General features: G+C 37.7%; 1 long non-coding RNA gene across 1 annotated transcript; it reads right to left on the bottom strand.

Moving 5' to 3' along the window:
- Positions 1-1,593: 1,593 nt before the first annotated feature.
- LOC148703262 (uncharacterized) lies at positions 1,594-3,471 on the bottom strand. Its single transcript, XR_015988293.2, has 2 exons — positions 1,990-3,471; positions 1,594-1,914 (listed from the first exon to the last, which is right to left on the bottom strand). It is a non-coding gene; the product is annotated as an uncharacterized LOC148703262 (long non-coding RNA).
- Between the last annotated feature and the right edge of the window lie 11,350 nt (positions 3,472-14,821).

Here is a 14,821-nt window from a genome sequence, read left to right as displayed (position 1 = left end):
GATATCATTCAGGGTCAAGTTATATGCCCATTGTAGGTTAATATGGGCTGATGAGAACTTCTGAGGTAGAATTCTATTTCCATTTGACTCCATATTGTTCGTATTTTAAGCAGACAACTCTCCTCGATGTTCTGTTTCACCTTTCAAGAAAGAAATTAATTATTTATTTATTCCTTTTTCAAGATCACCTCAGCCCCTCTCTCTCTCTCTCTCTCGCTAAAAATTTCTGCTATGTATTATTTTCTTTTCGTTTTTCACTCCAGCACAAGGTATGCACATTACACGTGCTAGATTTTGAACAATCATGCTATAACAGCATCGCTAGAGTTGGATTACATGTGAATAGTATCAACTTGACCAATCCCACCTTATCTTCCACAACGTTTGAGTCTTTGCAACTAGTAGTTAATAAAATACAAGCTATTATTGAAGCTCCTATTGAGATTGCATTTGTCCAAAAGCAAATTGATCAACAAATTGGCCATCTAATTTAAGAAAAGTGCTACTTAGTTATGTGTTTTAAGTCTAGTCTTTTTTCCTGGAAAACTAAGGGAACTTATTTTTGTGGACTGTTTAATTATATACTTTTGTTGTGATTGCAATTTCATGAATGCATATGTTTCACCAAAATGTATGTACATTTTAGATAGAAAATACTAACAACCTTTTCTTTATTAATTTCAATAAGAATTGGTGCAGCTCAGGTACACTAGATCTAATGCATCATTGCTTCAAACTACTGAATCAAGTGTCCAGTAGGAGTCCCACGTAAGCAAAACTTAACTAGGTACATGGGAAAATAAGCCATGATATACTACCAGCTCGGTCGAAATATTTCTAGCCTATCCTTGGCATTAGATATTACCATGCCAATGCTAGACTTAATTCACATCACAAAGCTAGATAAGGAAAAAAGCATAACTAAACCAATACTATATGCCATCTACTTCCATACTACATTTATTATAATGCACCTAAATACAAATCATGGCCTCCTTCATACCGAAGCATCAAGCACAAGCCATAGTTATTACATTGACACACCTACATGAGCACATATTTTACATCCTTGAAGAATTGTTTGTCATCAAAATTATATGCAGAAGAATATACGATGAAGTTAACGGAAGCCATTTGTCGTATGCTAAAAGGTTCATTATTTTTTCAAACGTCAATGTCTATGTAATATTAATCAAGACCAAAGATCATATCCAAGTTCACAAATTGAGGCTGGCCATGGTTCAACATATATGCATCATTCCTTTAACAAGCCAAACTGTCAAACTTAAAACATCTGCATACAAGGAAATGTAAAGTAGCTAGGTGTTGATTCTTGAACATATCTCCATCACATGCCGCATTTCATTTCCAGGTGAATCAAAATTTGGGCAAGTGAGAAAGGTAAAAGCGATGCATAAGATGTCCCAAGTCTATTCAAGTCACAATGGTACTTGGACTTTTCTGTAATAAATTAAGAATGGCGCCTCAAAAACTCTATTGAAAGAAGAATACCAAATTTTCTTTTAAGCCCAATTTTATGTTCTACCTTATGTAGAAACATACCTTGTTATGGATTATTAAACAAAATAATTATAACACTAATTAAAATATCGATACTTTTCTACAAACACTAAAGATGAGGATGTTACATAATCTGATCATTAATAAGTATTTACTTATAAGCCATACCTAGATGATCACAATCAAAGCACAAAATAAACCTGACCCACCATAACAATGAGAAAAGTAGAAAAGATAATATCAAACCAACCTTTCATACAGGGGCAAGGAAACCCTAATTTGTACCTCCGTTTCAGGGCATGTACCGCCCTGCAAACTTGTACGCCGCCAGAAGTTCCAAAACCATCACAGCTTACCAAGCGCACAAGCGCCAAACCAACTGAAACATTCCTCCTGCCACATTTTTTCTTTTTATTTTTCCAAAAGAAAAACAAAAAGAAAAATGGACAAAAGGAATGGCGTGTCCACCTTTCTAAAGGCGGAGGAGTCGGCGGAGGTCATCGGTGGCGCCGGCGTTCACCTTACCGCCGCGGCCGCCGCCGCCTGTGTCGAAGCCTGCATCACCGCATCCCATCGCTGCGGCGACGCACGTAGCGGCGGCGACGGAGGCGGCCTTGGGCCTCTTGAGGAAGAACGTCGGCAGCGGGAGGCTGCTCGGAGGCGGCGAGAGCGAGTACACGGATTCCATCGGGAACCTCTCCTCCTTCTGCTCTCCTCCCTCCTCCACCTTCTCTACCCGTTCCGCCGGCGGCGGCGGACTGGCGGGCTTTTGTGCAGACTTCTGGGGAACCACGGACACGGATTCTCCCTTAGGCAGGTTGGATCGCACGGAGGGGGTCCCCGACGATCGGGCCTCCTTCCTCGGGTTACCGTCGGGCTTCGTCTTGTTCCGGTGGTCTCTGGATCTCGCGGTGGTGACAGCGGCGGCGAAGGCGGCGATCCTCTTGGTCGGACTCGGGGAAGGGAGTGTTGCCGACTTGGAGAAAGGGAGCGGAAGGAGAGGGGGTTGATGAACCGGAGCAACAGGAGGAGGAAAAGCAGGTGGTGGAGCGAGCACGGATGGAGTGGCGGAGAAGGAAGGAAGAGAGGAATGACGCGACGGCGCAGGACGGGATCCGCAAAGTCCAAAACTCGCCGTGCTGCCGCCGGTGCCGGCGTTTAGGTTGAGGAAAAGCTGGCTCGCGGAAGAAGGATAAGAAGAAGAAGAAGAAAACGTGTTATGCGATCTCGTCATAAATCCTCCGTAACTGCTGCTATTGTTAACGGCAACGTTCTTCCTCGGATTCACAAGAGATTGATCGATAAGTACGCTCTCCATCAAATAAATAGCTCTGGAGATATCTTTCTTCGTTAAAAAAACTAAGAACAGACGAAAAGGAACAAGGAAATCAAAACCAAGAGAAAAAAAAACTGGTTCACGATCTCCCAAATATCACGATCGAGAATCCGGTAATATATATTTTCCTTTACAACTCTAGCAGACAAGAAGATTATATCGAGGAAGAGGAAGAAATTAACACCTGCAATATCTGTAAACTCTTTTTCTTTAACTTGGAGAAACAAAAGAAACTATCTAGATATTAGACCAGACCAGAACCTAGAAAGAAAAAACAACAACGATCTGGAGGAGAACACGACTGTACGTGTAGAAGACAACAGTATGCATGTGTATAGAGAGAAGGGGGACAAAAAAAGGAGAAGTTTTCTTTCTCCGTCCTCTTCCTAGCTATATTGAATGTTTTAAAGGAGATTGCTGTAATCGCAGTTACAAAAGATGCAAGAGACCACCACCAATGGCCAAGCCCTAGCCGGAAGAAGATGCCCCCGTCCTCGTCCTCCTCCGCTCTCCTCTCCTTACTTCAGACGAGGATTTTGAGGCACACCTCCCCTTTTTATATAGCACGGCATCATTTAGCTAAATCCATTTGTCTATTTTAAAAAATAATTAGTACTAAATGTTGGTGGTGCTTTCTATAAAATGCCGACAACGGGAGCGACAGGGATCCGACTGGGAACACCGAGACGTCCGCTGCAAGGCGGCAACCGCCTTTTCGACGTCGACCGTTGGATCCTGATATCTTCCCCCGCCGCTCCGCTCCATCCGACCGTTCTTTCTTTCCGGAGCTATCCGAATCCGAACACGCGGAAAGCGACAGCATCCTTTTGCAGGGTGCTCTTTAGTTCATGGTCAGTATGTCGCCGTTTATTATGCCTTGACGCCGCATAGAAATTTGTATGACGTAATATGATCTGCCGTAGGCTTTAGATGGTGATGGAAGTGAACGGACGAGATATTATCTCAGGAAGATAGAAATGTGGATCTGACCCCATTCGTGGTTTTGATCGGAATAGATACGGCGTAAACCTCGCCGAATGTCAGGAGCAAGCGGCATTATATTATTTTTTAACACTCTAATGTGAATTAATTCATGTGAAGAAAGTCTGAGTTGGTTTTAAATTTGGTCTCGTCAACTTTGGGCCGCGCCCCTCGGTTCCAAGAAGTTTCAAATGGATCTCTTATCCTTCGACTCCCCCAACCAGCAGATGATGCTATTCTACTATTTCAATTGACTAAAATGCCATCTTCTTCCTTTACTCTATTTCAATTTCAAGATTCGTACAGATGGATGAATAATCTAAACCATCCACATAACCATTTTTCGAATATACCGATCATTCATATGGTTGCTTTGAGATCTGTGAATGTTGATTAATAATCATGATCATCCACTAATCATTTTGAGATACATGTAGAGGGATGAATTATCTAGTTCATCTTTGCGATCGCTTTGAGATTTGTGTAGATGGATAAATAATGTAGATCATCTACTAGTTGATTTGAGAACTGTGTAGACAAAAGGATAATCATGGTCATGCACCAATTGCTTTGAGATCTATGTAGATGGATGAATAAAGGACTTTGAAGCACTTTAAGATCTGTGCAATGGATGATCCTATGGTGGATTTGCATGAAGAAAGGTGAGTTTCGAGACCCTGTGCAGTGGGATTCTTTTATGATACAAAAAGCAACTTAGTCATAATATAATTTTATACTACCATATGATGGTCGTGTGACGCCACTCGGAGATTAATGGTAAGACTGCTAGATTGGAATAACTTGCAAATTTGAGAGGTCTGTTTAGAATTTTTTAAATTCGAGACGATCTTAGATTTGCTCAACTTTGAGAGAGTGTCCTGTAATTTTTTTAAAACAAAAATTAAATTTATGATATGCCATTTGGTCACAGTGATCGTGTGCATCATACTGACATCAGACTTTTTTTATCTGATGGCTACCGTTGAGCATATGGTGGAAGCCTCTTTCCGTTAATTAGATCCTTTCTTCTCATTCATAATTATAAAGTACTTTTGGGCACATTTAGAAGCATCATGATACACATGATTTATTCGAGGGAGAACACTCCAAGAATGGTGACACCAGGTCATCAAAATTGTTTAAACTGGACTTAACAAATATAATTTATTTTAATTTTTCACTTTTTTGGATAATTTAAATAGTATAAAAATGAATATTATTACTAAAACAATTTTAAAAATTATATAAAAAAGAAGGAGGGGTGGAGATTACTCAAGGCACGAAATCCTTGGAAGAGTGGCTGCTAAAATAGTAAACAAGAAAATAACTTTAAACTGGATTGGATCGACCAATGTATTGCACGCAATAGTTCAATTTTCTAAAAAAAAATTCACCTGAACAACCAATTCTATATATGCCAATGTGTCCAGTTGTAATGACAAAGACCACAAGGAACACATTGATGTAATTTTTCTTGCAATAATTGCAACTCTTTGTGAACCTAATTAGCCAATAAATTATGTTTTTAATTAAGTCAGTATATCATGTCATTAGCAGGTAAACAATCCCTAAACAGTTTTTGGAGCGAAAACATATTTTACCAGACATAAAAGCATCATATCTGAACTTTCTTTCTTTCTTTGTTTTTTTTTTTTTAATTCTTGGGAGAAGGCCATCACTCATCAGGCTTTAGTTTGAACAGAAACATAATGTTCATTCTAAAAATTTAATATCCATAAATTTTCCTTTGGTCCAATCTAGAGTTATTACATGTTTGATATGGATTTTAAAGTCCAGTGATCTATAATTAAAATCCTTTTCATGATGCATTGATGAATTTCCGATAAATATCTAATCCCTCTTTCTGCATTCGGAAACGGATTATTACTAGTGGATTGTTCCTAACCCTCCATATTCCAGTTACTTCACGAATTAAATGAAATAAGCCTAAATCCTCTTTGGTTTAGACTATGTTATTCCTCAAATTAAACATGACCTTGGAGTGCTAACGATTGTTCCGTAATCATGTGGAAAATAAGGATGCTTCGGATGCTTCTTCTCCTCTGGTGGTACAAAAAAATTCTTACAATTTTTTATTAATATGAAGGTTCTTGTTTGTCCTTAATTTATAATTTATTAGGATCCAGCTAATCTTAATTTTGTGTATACTTTAATAAAAATATAATTTTGATATGCGCTAGATAAGGAATGTGAGTTGTGCTCTATGAGTAGCCATGGAAACAAATAAGATTGCCAATTTTATGACAAGATTCAGTATGATCATAGTGGCTCAACTTATCCATATGAGATTGGCATTTTATATTGATGTTTACCTTTCAAAATCCACAAAAATAGGATGATTGTCTCCCCAATTGGCATGGTGCTTACGGTTATATTTTGATCTGGCCAACTTTATCATACTAACTAGATTATCAAAATTTAACTTGCGTATGTGACAAATTTGTGCTTGTTTCTATTTAAGTACAAGGGTCGGTAGTTAAATATAGTAGCTTGCATCAGGCTATCTCTCACCAATTGATAAAATTTAGTTATCGTCTCCAGATTAACAAGGCCAAATTTCCACCAATCGCTTCTGCACCATGATACCTACAAATTAAACTTGCTTGGTCGACGAAGGGCATAACACCTATAAATTAAACTTGCTTGGTTGACAAGGGCACATTTACCTCATTGATCATGTATGGCATTTAAGAGTAAAGATGTATAGACCAAAAAAAAAAACTTATCATGGTATGAGCAAAAAAATGTATGTATATGGTACGCGGAGATTGGTGCAATTTTTTATGATGAAGATTTGGTACAAAATGAGAATTGGTTCTTTCTTGTAGACCACTGTGGTAGATATTTTTTAAAAATTTTTTAATACTTTATTTTGAAATTCTAATGGACACTATTTGAAACCGTTTTAATGATTTCGATTTACTAAAAAAACAGGAATGGCAATAGTGCTTAAAGTATGCCATTAGGGTGGCGATCTGAAGAATTCTTCTTTGTTTTTTTTTTAATGAACTGTAGCATTCTTATTTGTTTAATATTATTTCTTGCTTCATTTTTTGTACGGCCAGTCAAATTTGCCAAATAGCCAAATATTTTTCTACCTGCGAAGATTGCTATTATTATTATAGAGTATAGACTCGGCTTCCCGTTGCCTTTTTCCTTTCCCATTTTTATATCGTATAGCCGTAACATACATCGTCACATGCATTAGTTTCGTGGAGCACCGACCACTTTCTAAAATCAACCCACGTCCACATCTTTCCAGGTTGCGTTTTGAAGTAAAGCATGTCCAACGTCACATGGAAAGCGACCTCTACGTACCTTTTCTTGCCCTTCTTATATAAGTAGTAACGCATAGAGATTTTATAGAACGTTGGTCATCACCTGGTGTCACGCTTACAAAATATGTATATAATTTAGTGCAATTGGGTTGGCTTTGATTTTGGTTCAGCTATTATCTCCGCCCTCACTTGTTATGCAATAACTGCTTTCAATTGCACCTTAAGGAAAAAAAAAAAAACTGCTTCCATGAGCATGGCTGCATGAAACAAGCTGCACGGCTGGGGATGCCATCTTTTAAGTTTCAAGCCATGAAGAATTTATCCGGTCCAAATTACTTTAACTCAAAATGAAACCAGTAATGTGGATCAGCCATAAGCCTCGCCATTCTTTCAGTAGAGCAGAAATCTAAATGATTCTAAAGGCATCTAGTAGCATCCATATACCACCTGTCCTTCAACTCTTTAGGGCTCGTTTGCTTCGCAGAAAGCATTTTTCCTTCTACAAATGTGATTCTTGCGAAGCAGATTTATAGGAAGAGGATGCATGAAAAAGTACATTGGGCATGTTTGGTTAATCATGGGAAAGTGACAGATTTTCAGAGCACTTAGGTTTGATTGACCATCTACTTTTCTGAAAAAGTTATTTATAATTCCTATTATATTCTTAATAAAAATTAGGTCTTTAATGCCTCTTTAATACTGAAGGGACTTTTTGGAAAAAAAATAAAAATAGAGTGATTTTCGGCTCATTGAAAATTAACTTCCCATGTTTCTCATGGGAAAGATTTTTCCATAAAATGTGAAAATTATATTTCCATGAAAATACAACTTTTTCATTTTTCTCCTTTCAAAACTCCAACAAACAAAAGGCATCTCATTACTTTCCCGTTGACAACACCTTTTTTATTTCTTTTTCCGCGAACTAAACAAGCCCTTAGGCACTCAGCAGTAGAGTTCTAGTCAATATTTCCAGTGTGATGATTCCAAGCCTTGCAATTTTTGCTGACCATTAGTTGGGCCTAACACAAAGTAAAGACAGTCATTGAAATCAGAAAAGAACTAATCAATCTCTTGAACCCTGCAACGTCGCATAGTGGTGGTCAGGTCACGGAAGGTATTACCAACCTATCAAACGTAGACGTCGTTGGCAACCTACCAAGTTTAGGCAGGATATCTTCTCTCCACCATTCCATCTATCTATTAAAAATCTACCAAAATCAGACAAAAGATATTTTTTTATTCAACAACCTTCCAATCATGCAAGATTTTTTCTTATTTTTCTGATTTTGTAGGTTTGTATATTGTGTACTTCTATAATTATGAGATCGAGTCACCGATCCCATCAAATAATTATGGGATTGTGTATACTTCTATAACATGCGTGTATATATATATAACTGGTGTGTATATATATATATATACATGTGTATATATATGTATATATATGCATATTTTTATATATATATATATATATATATATATATATATATATATATATATATATATATATATATATGTATGCATGTGTGCGTATATACATATATACATATATATACATATATACATATATACATATATATATATATATACATACATATATATATATATATATATATATATATATATATATATATGTATGTATGTATGTATGTATGTATGCGCGCGCACATATATTTGTATGTATGTGTGTGTGTGTTCGTTCTCGGCTCTTTATTAAAATGAGAGATCCTTGTTCAGGTGAGATGGTCTTCGATCCCACGGTGTTTCTGGACGGAAAATAAAAAAAGCAGTGCAGAACTGAAATAATATATATTACCGGTCAGATCGAGAATGCGACTCAAAGACATGAGCAGAATTTTCAAGCCAAGAGGTCCATCCCTCTTTAGTTAAAAATTGCGGACAGGGTTTCTCCCTTACTTTGTATTGACCGACTAAACTGAGGTACATCCTTTAACAATGAAGCCATATTAATGGTTCCAGGACAAGACTGACTGAAACCAGAAGCATCCTGTCCTGATTTTGATAGCAGCTGAGCCATATAATCTTCAAGGTTTGGTCCAAAAGATGCATGCATAATGTAGAATGTCTCCAAATATTTCTACCAACTTTCATGCATGCATAAATAACTCACAATGTTTCATCCCCTATTCAAGCTATCTAATCGATATCCTCGGAATGAAGTCGATCATCGATTTATTATCTCGAAAAAAAGAAATTGATCATTAATTTCTGCTTTCTACATCACATGAATAACTGAGGCATTAAACCTATTTTATGCAACTATGGATGCAAATAATTGCCAGAACAACATAACTCCATTTTTCTTTCCAAGAACGAAAGCCATCTTTATAATTATTTTCCATTATCTTAACATTTTTCCTTTTCTCTTGAGACGTAGGATGGGAAGAGCACCTCTCAAGATCTTTTTCTTGTTCTACTTTCCGTTTTTAAAGTCAGTGCAGGAAGTAGCTAGGAACCCAACTATCTGGCTTCGAACCTGGAACCTCCTGCTACTGTTTGGGATCCCAACTATCAAACCCTAGTTCTACAGGCTTTCTTTTTCACCTTTAATATCTATGTTTCTTTTGTCTCCTCCTCTAGTGGGAAATGTATTCGAAAGCAATCAAGCACTTTGACAGTGGAGTCAAGTGATGCATACGAATTGCTCCTTTTAACTTTGTAAAGCATCACGAATCTGTCGAAGCCCCTAGGATTCAAGCATACTGTCTTCCCCAAGGAACGAAAGGCTACAAGCTTTTGAAAGAATGGTGGTAGCAGTGGCATCCCCGTGCGTGATTCCTTTCTTTGCAATATTGTTTAGAAAGCGAGACTTTTCCTTGCAAGTTGGTCAGTAGTATAATCACCTTTTGCTTGAGAGTGAAAACTTTTAAGCTTGCCCCTCAGGTGTGGCCCTTCTCCTCTCCCTCTCGCGGAAGGCGTGGTGGTGCACAGTTCTATTAATGGTAGCGTCGTGGTGAAGGGCGACCCGGCCACCGAACTGCCTTCAGGGCACATAGTAATTGGATAGGAAAACGGAGAGAAATAAAAGAGGAACATATAACGACTAGCAAAGTCAATTAAGGCGCCTTCAACCAGGCTGAGAACAGTTCACAAAGCTGGATTTTGAGGTTAAAATACATGTATAACACCAACATGGTAAACTGTTCTCAAACTTTGAATATTGACTGTAGGAGGCCTCTCTTTGCGTTACATTATTTTAGCATTCGTTTTGTTACACTTTTTATGGAAAATAACAATCATTATTTCACATTTTTCATTCTTCACATTCCGCAAAAGAAAAAAAAAAATTTCCTGCTAGTTCAGAAACAATTTTTATTTTATAAACATAAAATGTTCAACGAACTGTTCGAACTTTCAGTTATTGCTTGTTATATTTTCATTTTCAACAGCTAATAACAGCTGCAACTTATTTCTCAAAAATACAATTGAAGGCTTGACTAGGGAAGTAATAGCAGTATTTTCATCACTATGGCAGAAAAAGGTGACAAAAGGGGGATATTGGCATTATTGAAACCTTGAATTGTCCCAGTATTGTGATCTTAGTAAGAAGAACATTATTTCCACTAAAGCAAGGGTTTGTAATCTGAAAAGAAAATACATAAATACATATACATATATGTATGTATATGTATGTATGTATGTATAATATGCTATAAGATCCGGGTCAGGCCGGACCGTGCTCGAGTTGAGCTGATACAAACCTGAGGATGGCTTATTTGACAAGCAGGCCCATATTTCTGGCCCGTTGGGTTTAAAAGCGCGATCGTCCAAATAGTGGGGATTGAACACATCAGGTGGGCCGTCCGGCCTGTGAACATGCAGCCTTGATATTGCAAACTTTGAAATGTCTATTCACTAATCTCATGAAGTATAATAATGGGGTTCGTCCGGCCCAATAAATCCAAATGGCCTCCCAAGAAAAATTACGAATTGAATCCAAAACTGACAGGTTGGCATGAGCTTATCTGCACTCTTCAAATAGAAATCAATTTTCTAGCAAATCATCAACAAATTTACAGTCCTTCCCCATTAATCACTCGGGCAACGGCCTAAAAAGAATTAATTCTAGATTTATTGATAATTTACGATCAACTTCCTCCCTACCCCCAAGGAAAGTCTACCTCCTTGAAAGAGAGATGTTCTGAACCACTCGACGATAGGAGCATATACACCTGTCTGTCATCGTACGATCCATACTAAATCTAACCAACCGCTCATCCTACCTCCTCTACGTTCTTGACAGCTCATCTTTTTGTTTTAGTAGCGTCTTTCAATGGCAAATTTCGGTCCTCTTCTTCACTACTTAGAAAAAGTAAGCCACTGATTCAGGTACAAAATATTATATATCTCTATTTTTAGATGTGGATAAAAAATAAATATATAGTTATGGTAGAGGACTAAAATGGGATTATGTTCCCTTTTTGTTTCTTTTTTCTTTGTCGTTTGTTCATATTGTGCCTTCTCTCACTCAAGTCGTTAACAGCTTGATGTTTTCGGCAGCTCTGTAGTAGTTCCCACTTCCCTCTCCGTTCCCGCTAAGAACCCTATTCTCGCTCCACACGTCGCCGTCTTCCACTCGCCCTCGCTCGTTCTTCTTCTTCTTGCCTCTCGAGAAGGGATCTCGCGCTCTTTCTTGGACGAATCGAAGATGTCTTGACAAGAACTTACGCATTATCAGTTGATATATTTTCAGCTGCCTTTTATCTTTTTGTAGATATCTCACTAATTGGCCTTTTGATTGTGATTCCTTCTAAATGAAGCTTGAATGTTTTTATTGGAAAGTTCATTCCTGCAGAATTGCCTCATGTCTTCTCATAATGTGCTCCAGTTCCTATGCAATGAGCAATTATTATTATTTTTTGATTATGGATGGGTGCTCTGTATATGCAAGCTTGATGCTCCAATTGATCTGTTTATGGTGGAGATAATGCACATGCCTCAAAAGTTTGATGTTGATACCCGATTGGTATGTTTATCATCTCCCTTTTAATTTAAAATGTTATCCAATTGACTCCTTTCTTTCTGTAGAAAAATGTGCTCTGTGATTAGTACCATTCAATGGTGAACCTGATAGTGGAAACAGCGAAACTGAGCTTTCTTCAAATTCACTTGCTAGAACAAGACATTGGAAGGCCCCGAAAAAACAAATTTTTAGCATTATAGTACATTATTTATTGGGCTTAGGATCTTGTTAGTGATTGATTTGGTGAATAATGTCACAAAGAGTTAATAATAAGTGATAGATAATACTTTTTCCAGAGCACCTAAAAGTTCTTGATAAAGTGTGCTTGCTGCAATAGTTGTTTGATTGGTTAGAGAGTTAAAAATGACAGGTTCCATGGAGAATATTGCAGCCTATGAAGATGATTGCAGCCTCTATGCTTTAACCCTTCAAATTCATGGGCTTTGTTTCTTTGATTGGTTAGTCGTGCCATCGCTTGATGCTTAATGATAACAGTATTGATCTTGTTAATTTTATTTTCACAGTTTTGTAGTAATTCTAGTACATGAATCTTCATTATGATCTGCAATCTCTATGATGGATATGCCTTAGGCACCACCAACTTTTAGATGACACTTTCTCACAGCTGGACTGCCTGAGATCACACTGTAATGGGGTTTCCTTATTTCTCAGTATGTGGGATGTTTTGTAAGGGGCTCCTTTTTGGGTATCTAGATCGTACTCATAGTTGGTAATTATTTTCTTATAATTGTCTGCTTGCATTGATTGTCTGAATGCTCAAATACCCTAAATTTGTCAAGTGGTAGACCCAATATATTGCTCCATTATCAAATCTGCAAGATATCATCTCTCGCAGTAGTTGGTTTCTATTCATTATTTTTCTCTCATTTCTAATATCTTCTTGCAAACTTCTGTTAGGGATATCCTTTTGAAGTCATTCATAATATCATGCATTGGAAATATACTTGCACATTCTTGAAAAAAAGAAGCTTAAAACATGCTACCTCGCATTCTCATGCATGCATCACTTGACCATGATACCAAACAAATGATAAGAAGATGACTCAAATGGTGATGCAGATAGAACATCCAGCATCCACATGTTCTTGTTTTCTTTTCCCCCTCCTCTCGCTTACCGTCGTCGCATTGTCTGTCAGCTTTGATTTTTCTGTGAATAATTATGACCTATCATCAAGTGTTTTCCATCTTTTATTGAGAAGTTTGGGATAGGGTTGATGAATTGATGCAGCTGTTACTTATGCATACTCATTAGTCAATGTGGCAGGGATAACGTTGTAGGTGGTGGTTGCATCCCTCTTCCAAATAGAGCAGTTGAACTTCAATTTTGGTTTATTCCATCAGGCAACTCTTTCCTCTTGCAAAAATGGAATAAAATAAAACAAATCAAATATAAAAACTAGTATGTAGAATATGTTTCTTAGGATTCTCTATAGCAAAAGCTTTAGATTAAGATTTGCCGTCTCGTTACTGGATCCCGTACCAGTGCCACACTAGTATGGTGTCAGTACGTATGATACGAAATTTTTTTTGACGTATTAAGTATCAACACGCCATCCATATTGGATACTGAACCGGTACAGTACGGTACGCTTCGACCGGTATGGTATGTTTTGAAGTGGTATGGTACATTCTGATCGGTATGGTACATTCCAAACCGCTCGGTTTGGACCGGTATCACATGCATTGCTTTAGACCCTCTTCATCTCTGATCTATTTTTTCAAAAGGAGAAAGTAGATTAACATGACAGATAAACCAAATGGGTCGCATCGTTATGCATTCCCAATGGCTCTATTGGGAGGGCATTCATGCGGACTATCTACAGTCCAAGTTGTTGGAATTTTATTCTACAGCCAAATATATGAGAGATATTGATAGCCTAAGAAATGAAATTATGAAAACCTTTTTCCATTAAAGTTTTAAACCATCCATCCATGATAAATACTGGACGAGGCCAAGAAATATCCAATAAAACAAATCTTTCTATGGCTCTAGCTCATGGTCTCCTACAATAAATTTCACCTGCAGCCCTACTGAAGCCACCAATTGATCTAAGATTTTTCTTGAAAAATAATTAACCGATATATATTAGTTAGAATCTTATGAAATACTGCTACATATTTGCGAGATCAAATCACTCAACAGCTAAATCATTTGTTGAATCCGAGGGGTCCAACATAGGTAGGTCGACTTGTGTTAAGGCCCAAATCAAGCTCAATTCTGTTCTCCCTTTCTGGTCTTGACTTTTTGTTTTCAAGAAGGGAGGTGCGAACACCATCCGGCTTTTATTAAAAGACGAGAGAGTTAGAGAAACTAAAATAGAATTACTGTTAGAAAATTTAGTCAGCACCTTGGCAAAAGAACTGATTCACGACACACTAGTAGGAAGACAGAGATTTGGAAATAAGAAAGAGAGCACTGAGAAGAGGGCAGATGAGATCACTTGAAGAGCTGAATAACTTTGTCTATCCATTTTCGACTTGACAATTAAGCTGACCGCCTATACCCAAACCCGACACAACTCCAAATCTAAATTCGATGGTGTAGCTCGGGTCAGGTTGAGTTGGCTCGCGTGCGGCTAGGTAAACCAACAAGCTGGGACCCATCGTACCTCCCATGTGACGCTGGGCCCCATCAACGGGACGGTTTAAAGCAAACACTATAATTACTTAAGTACCCTC

This window comes from Phoenix dactylifera, chromosome 6 (genome assembly GCF_051530095.1).
Source record: "Phoenix dactylifera cultivar Ajwa chromosome 6, Ajwa_hap1_PhDact_Kaust_v1.1, whole genome shotgun sequence".
NCBI classification, from domain to species: domain Eukaryota; kingdom Viridiplantae; phylum Streptophyta; class Magnoliopsida; order Arecales; family Arecaceae; genus Phoenix; species Phoenix dactylifera.
The sequence above is the reverse complement of the archived record's forward strand: the minus strand, read 5'-3'. Positions and strand labels throughout refer to the sequence as shown.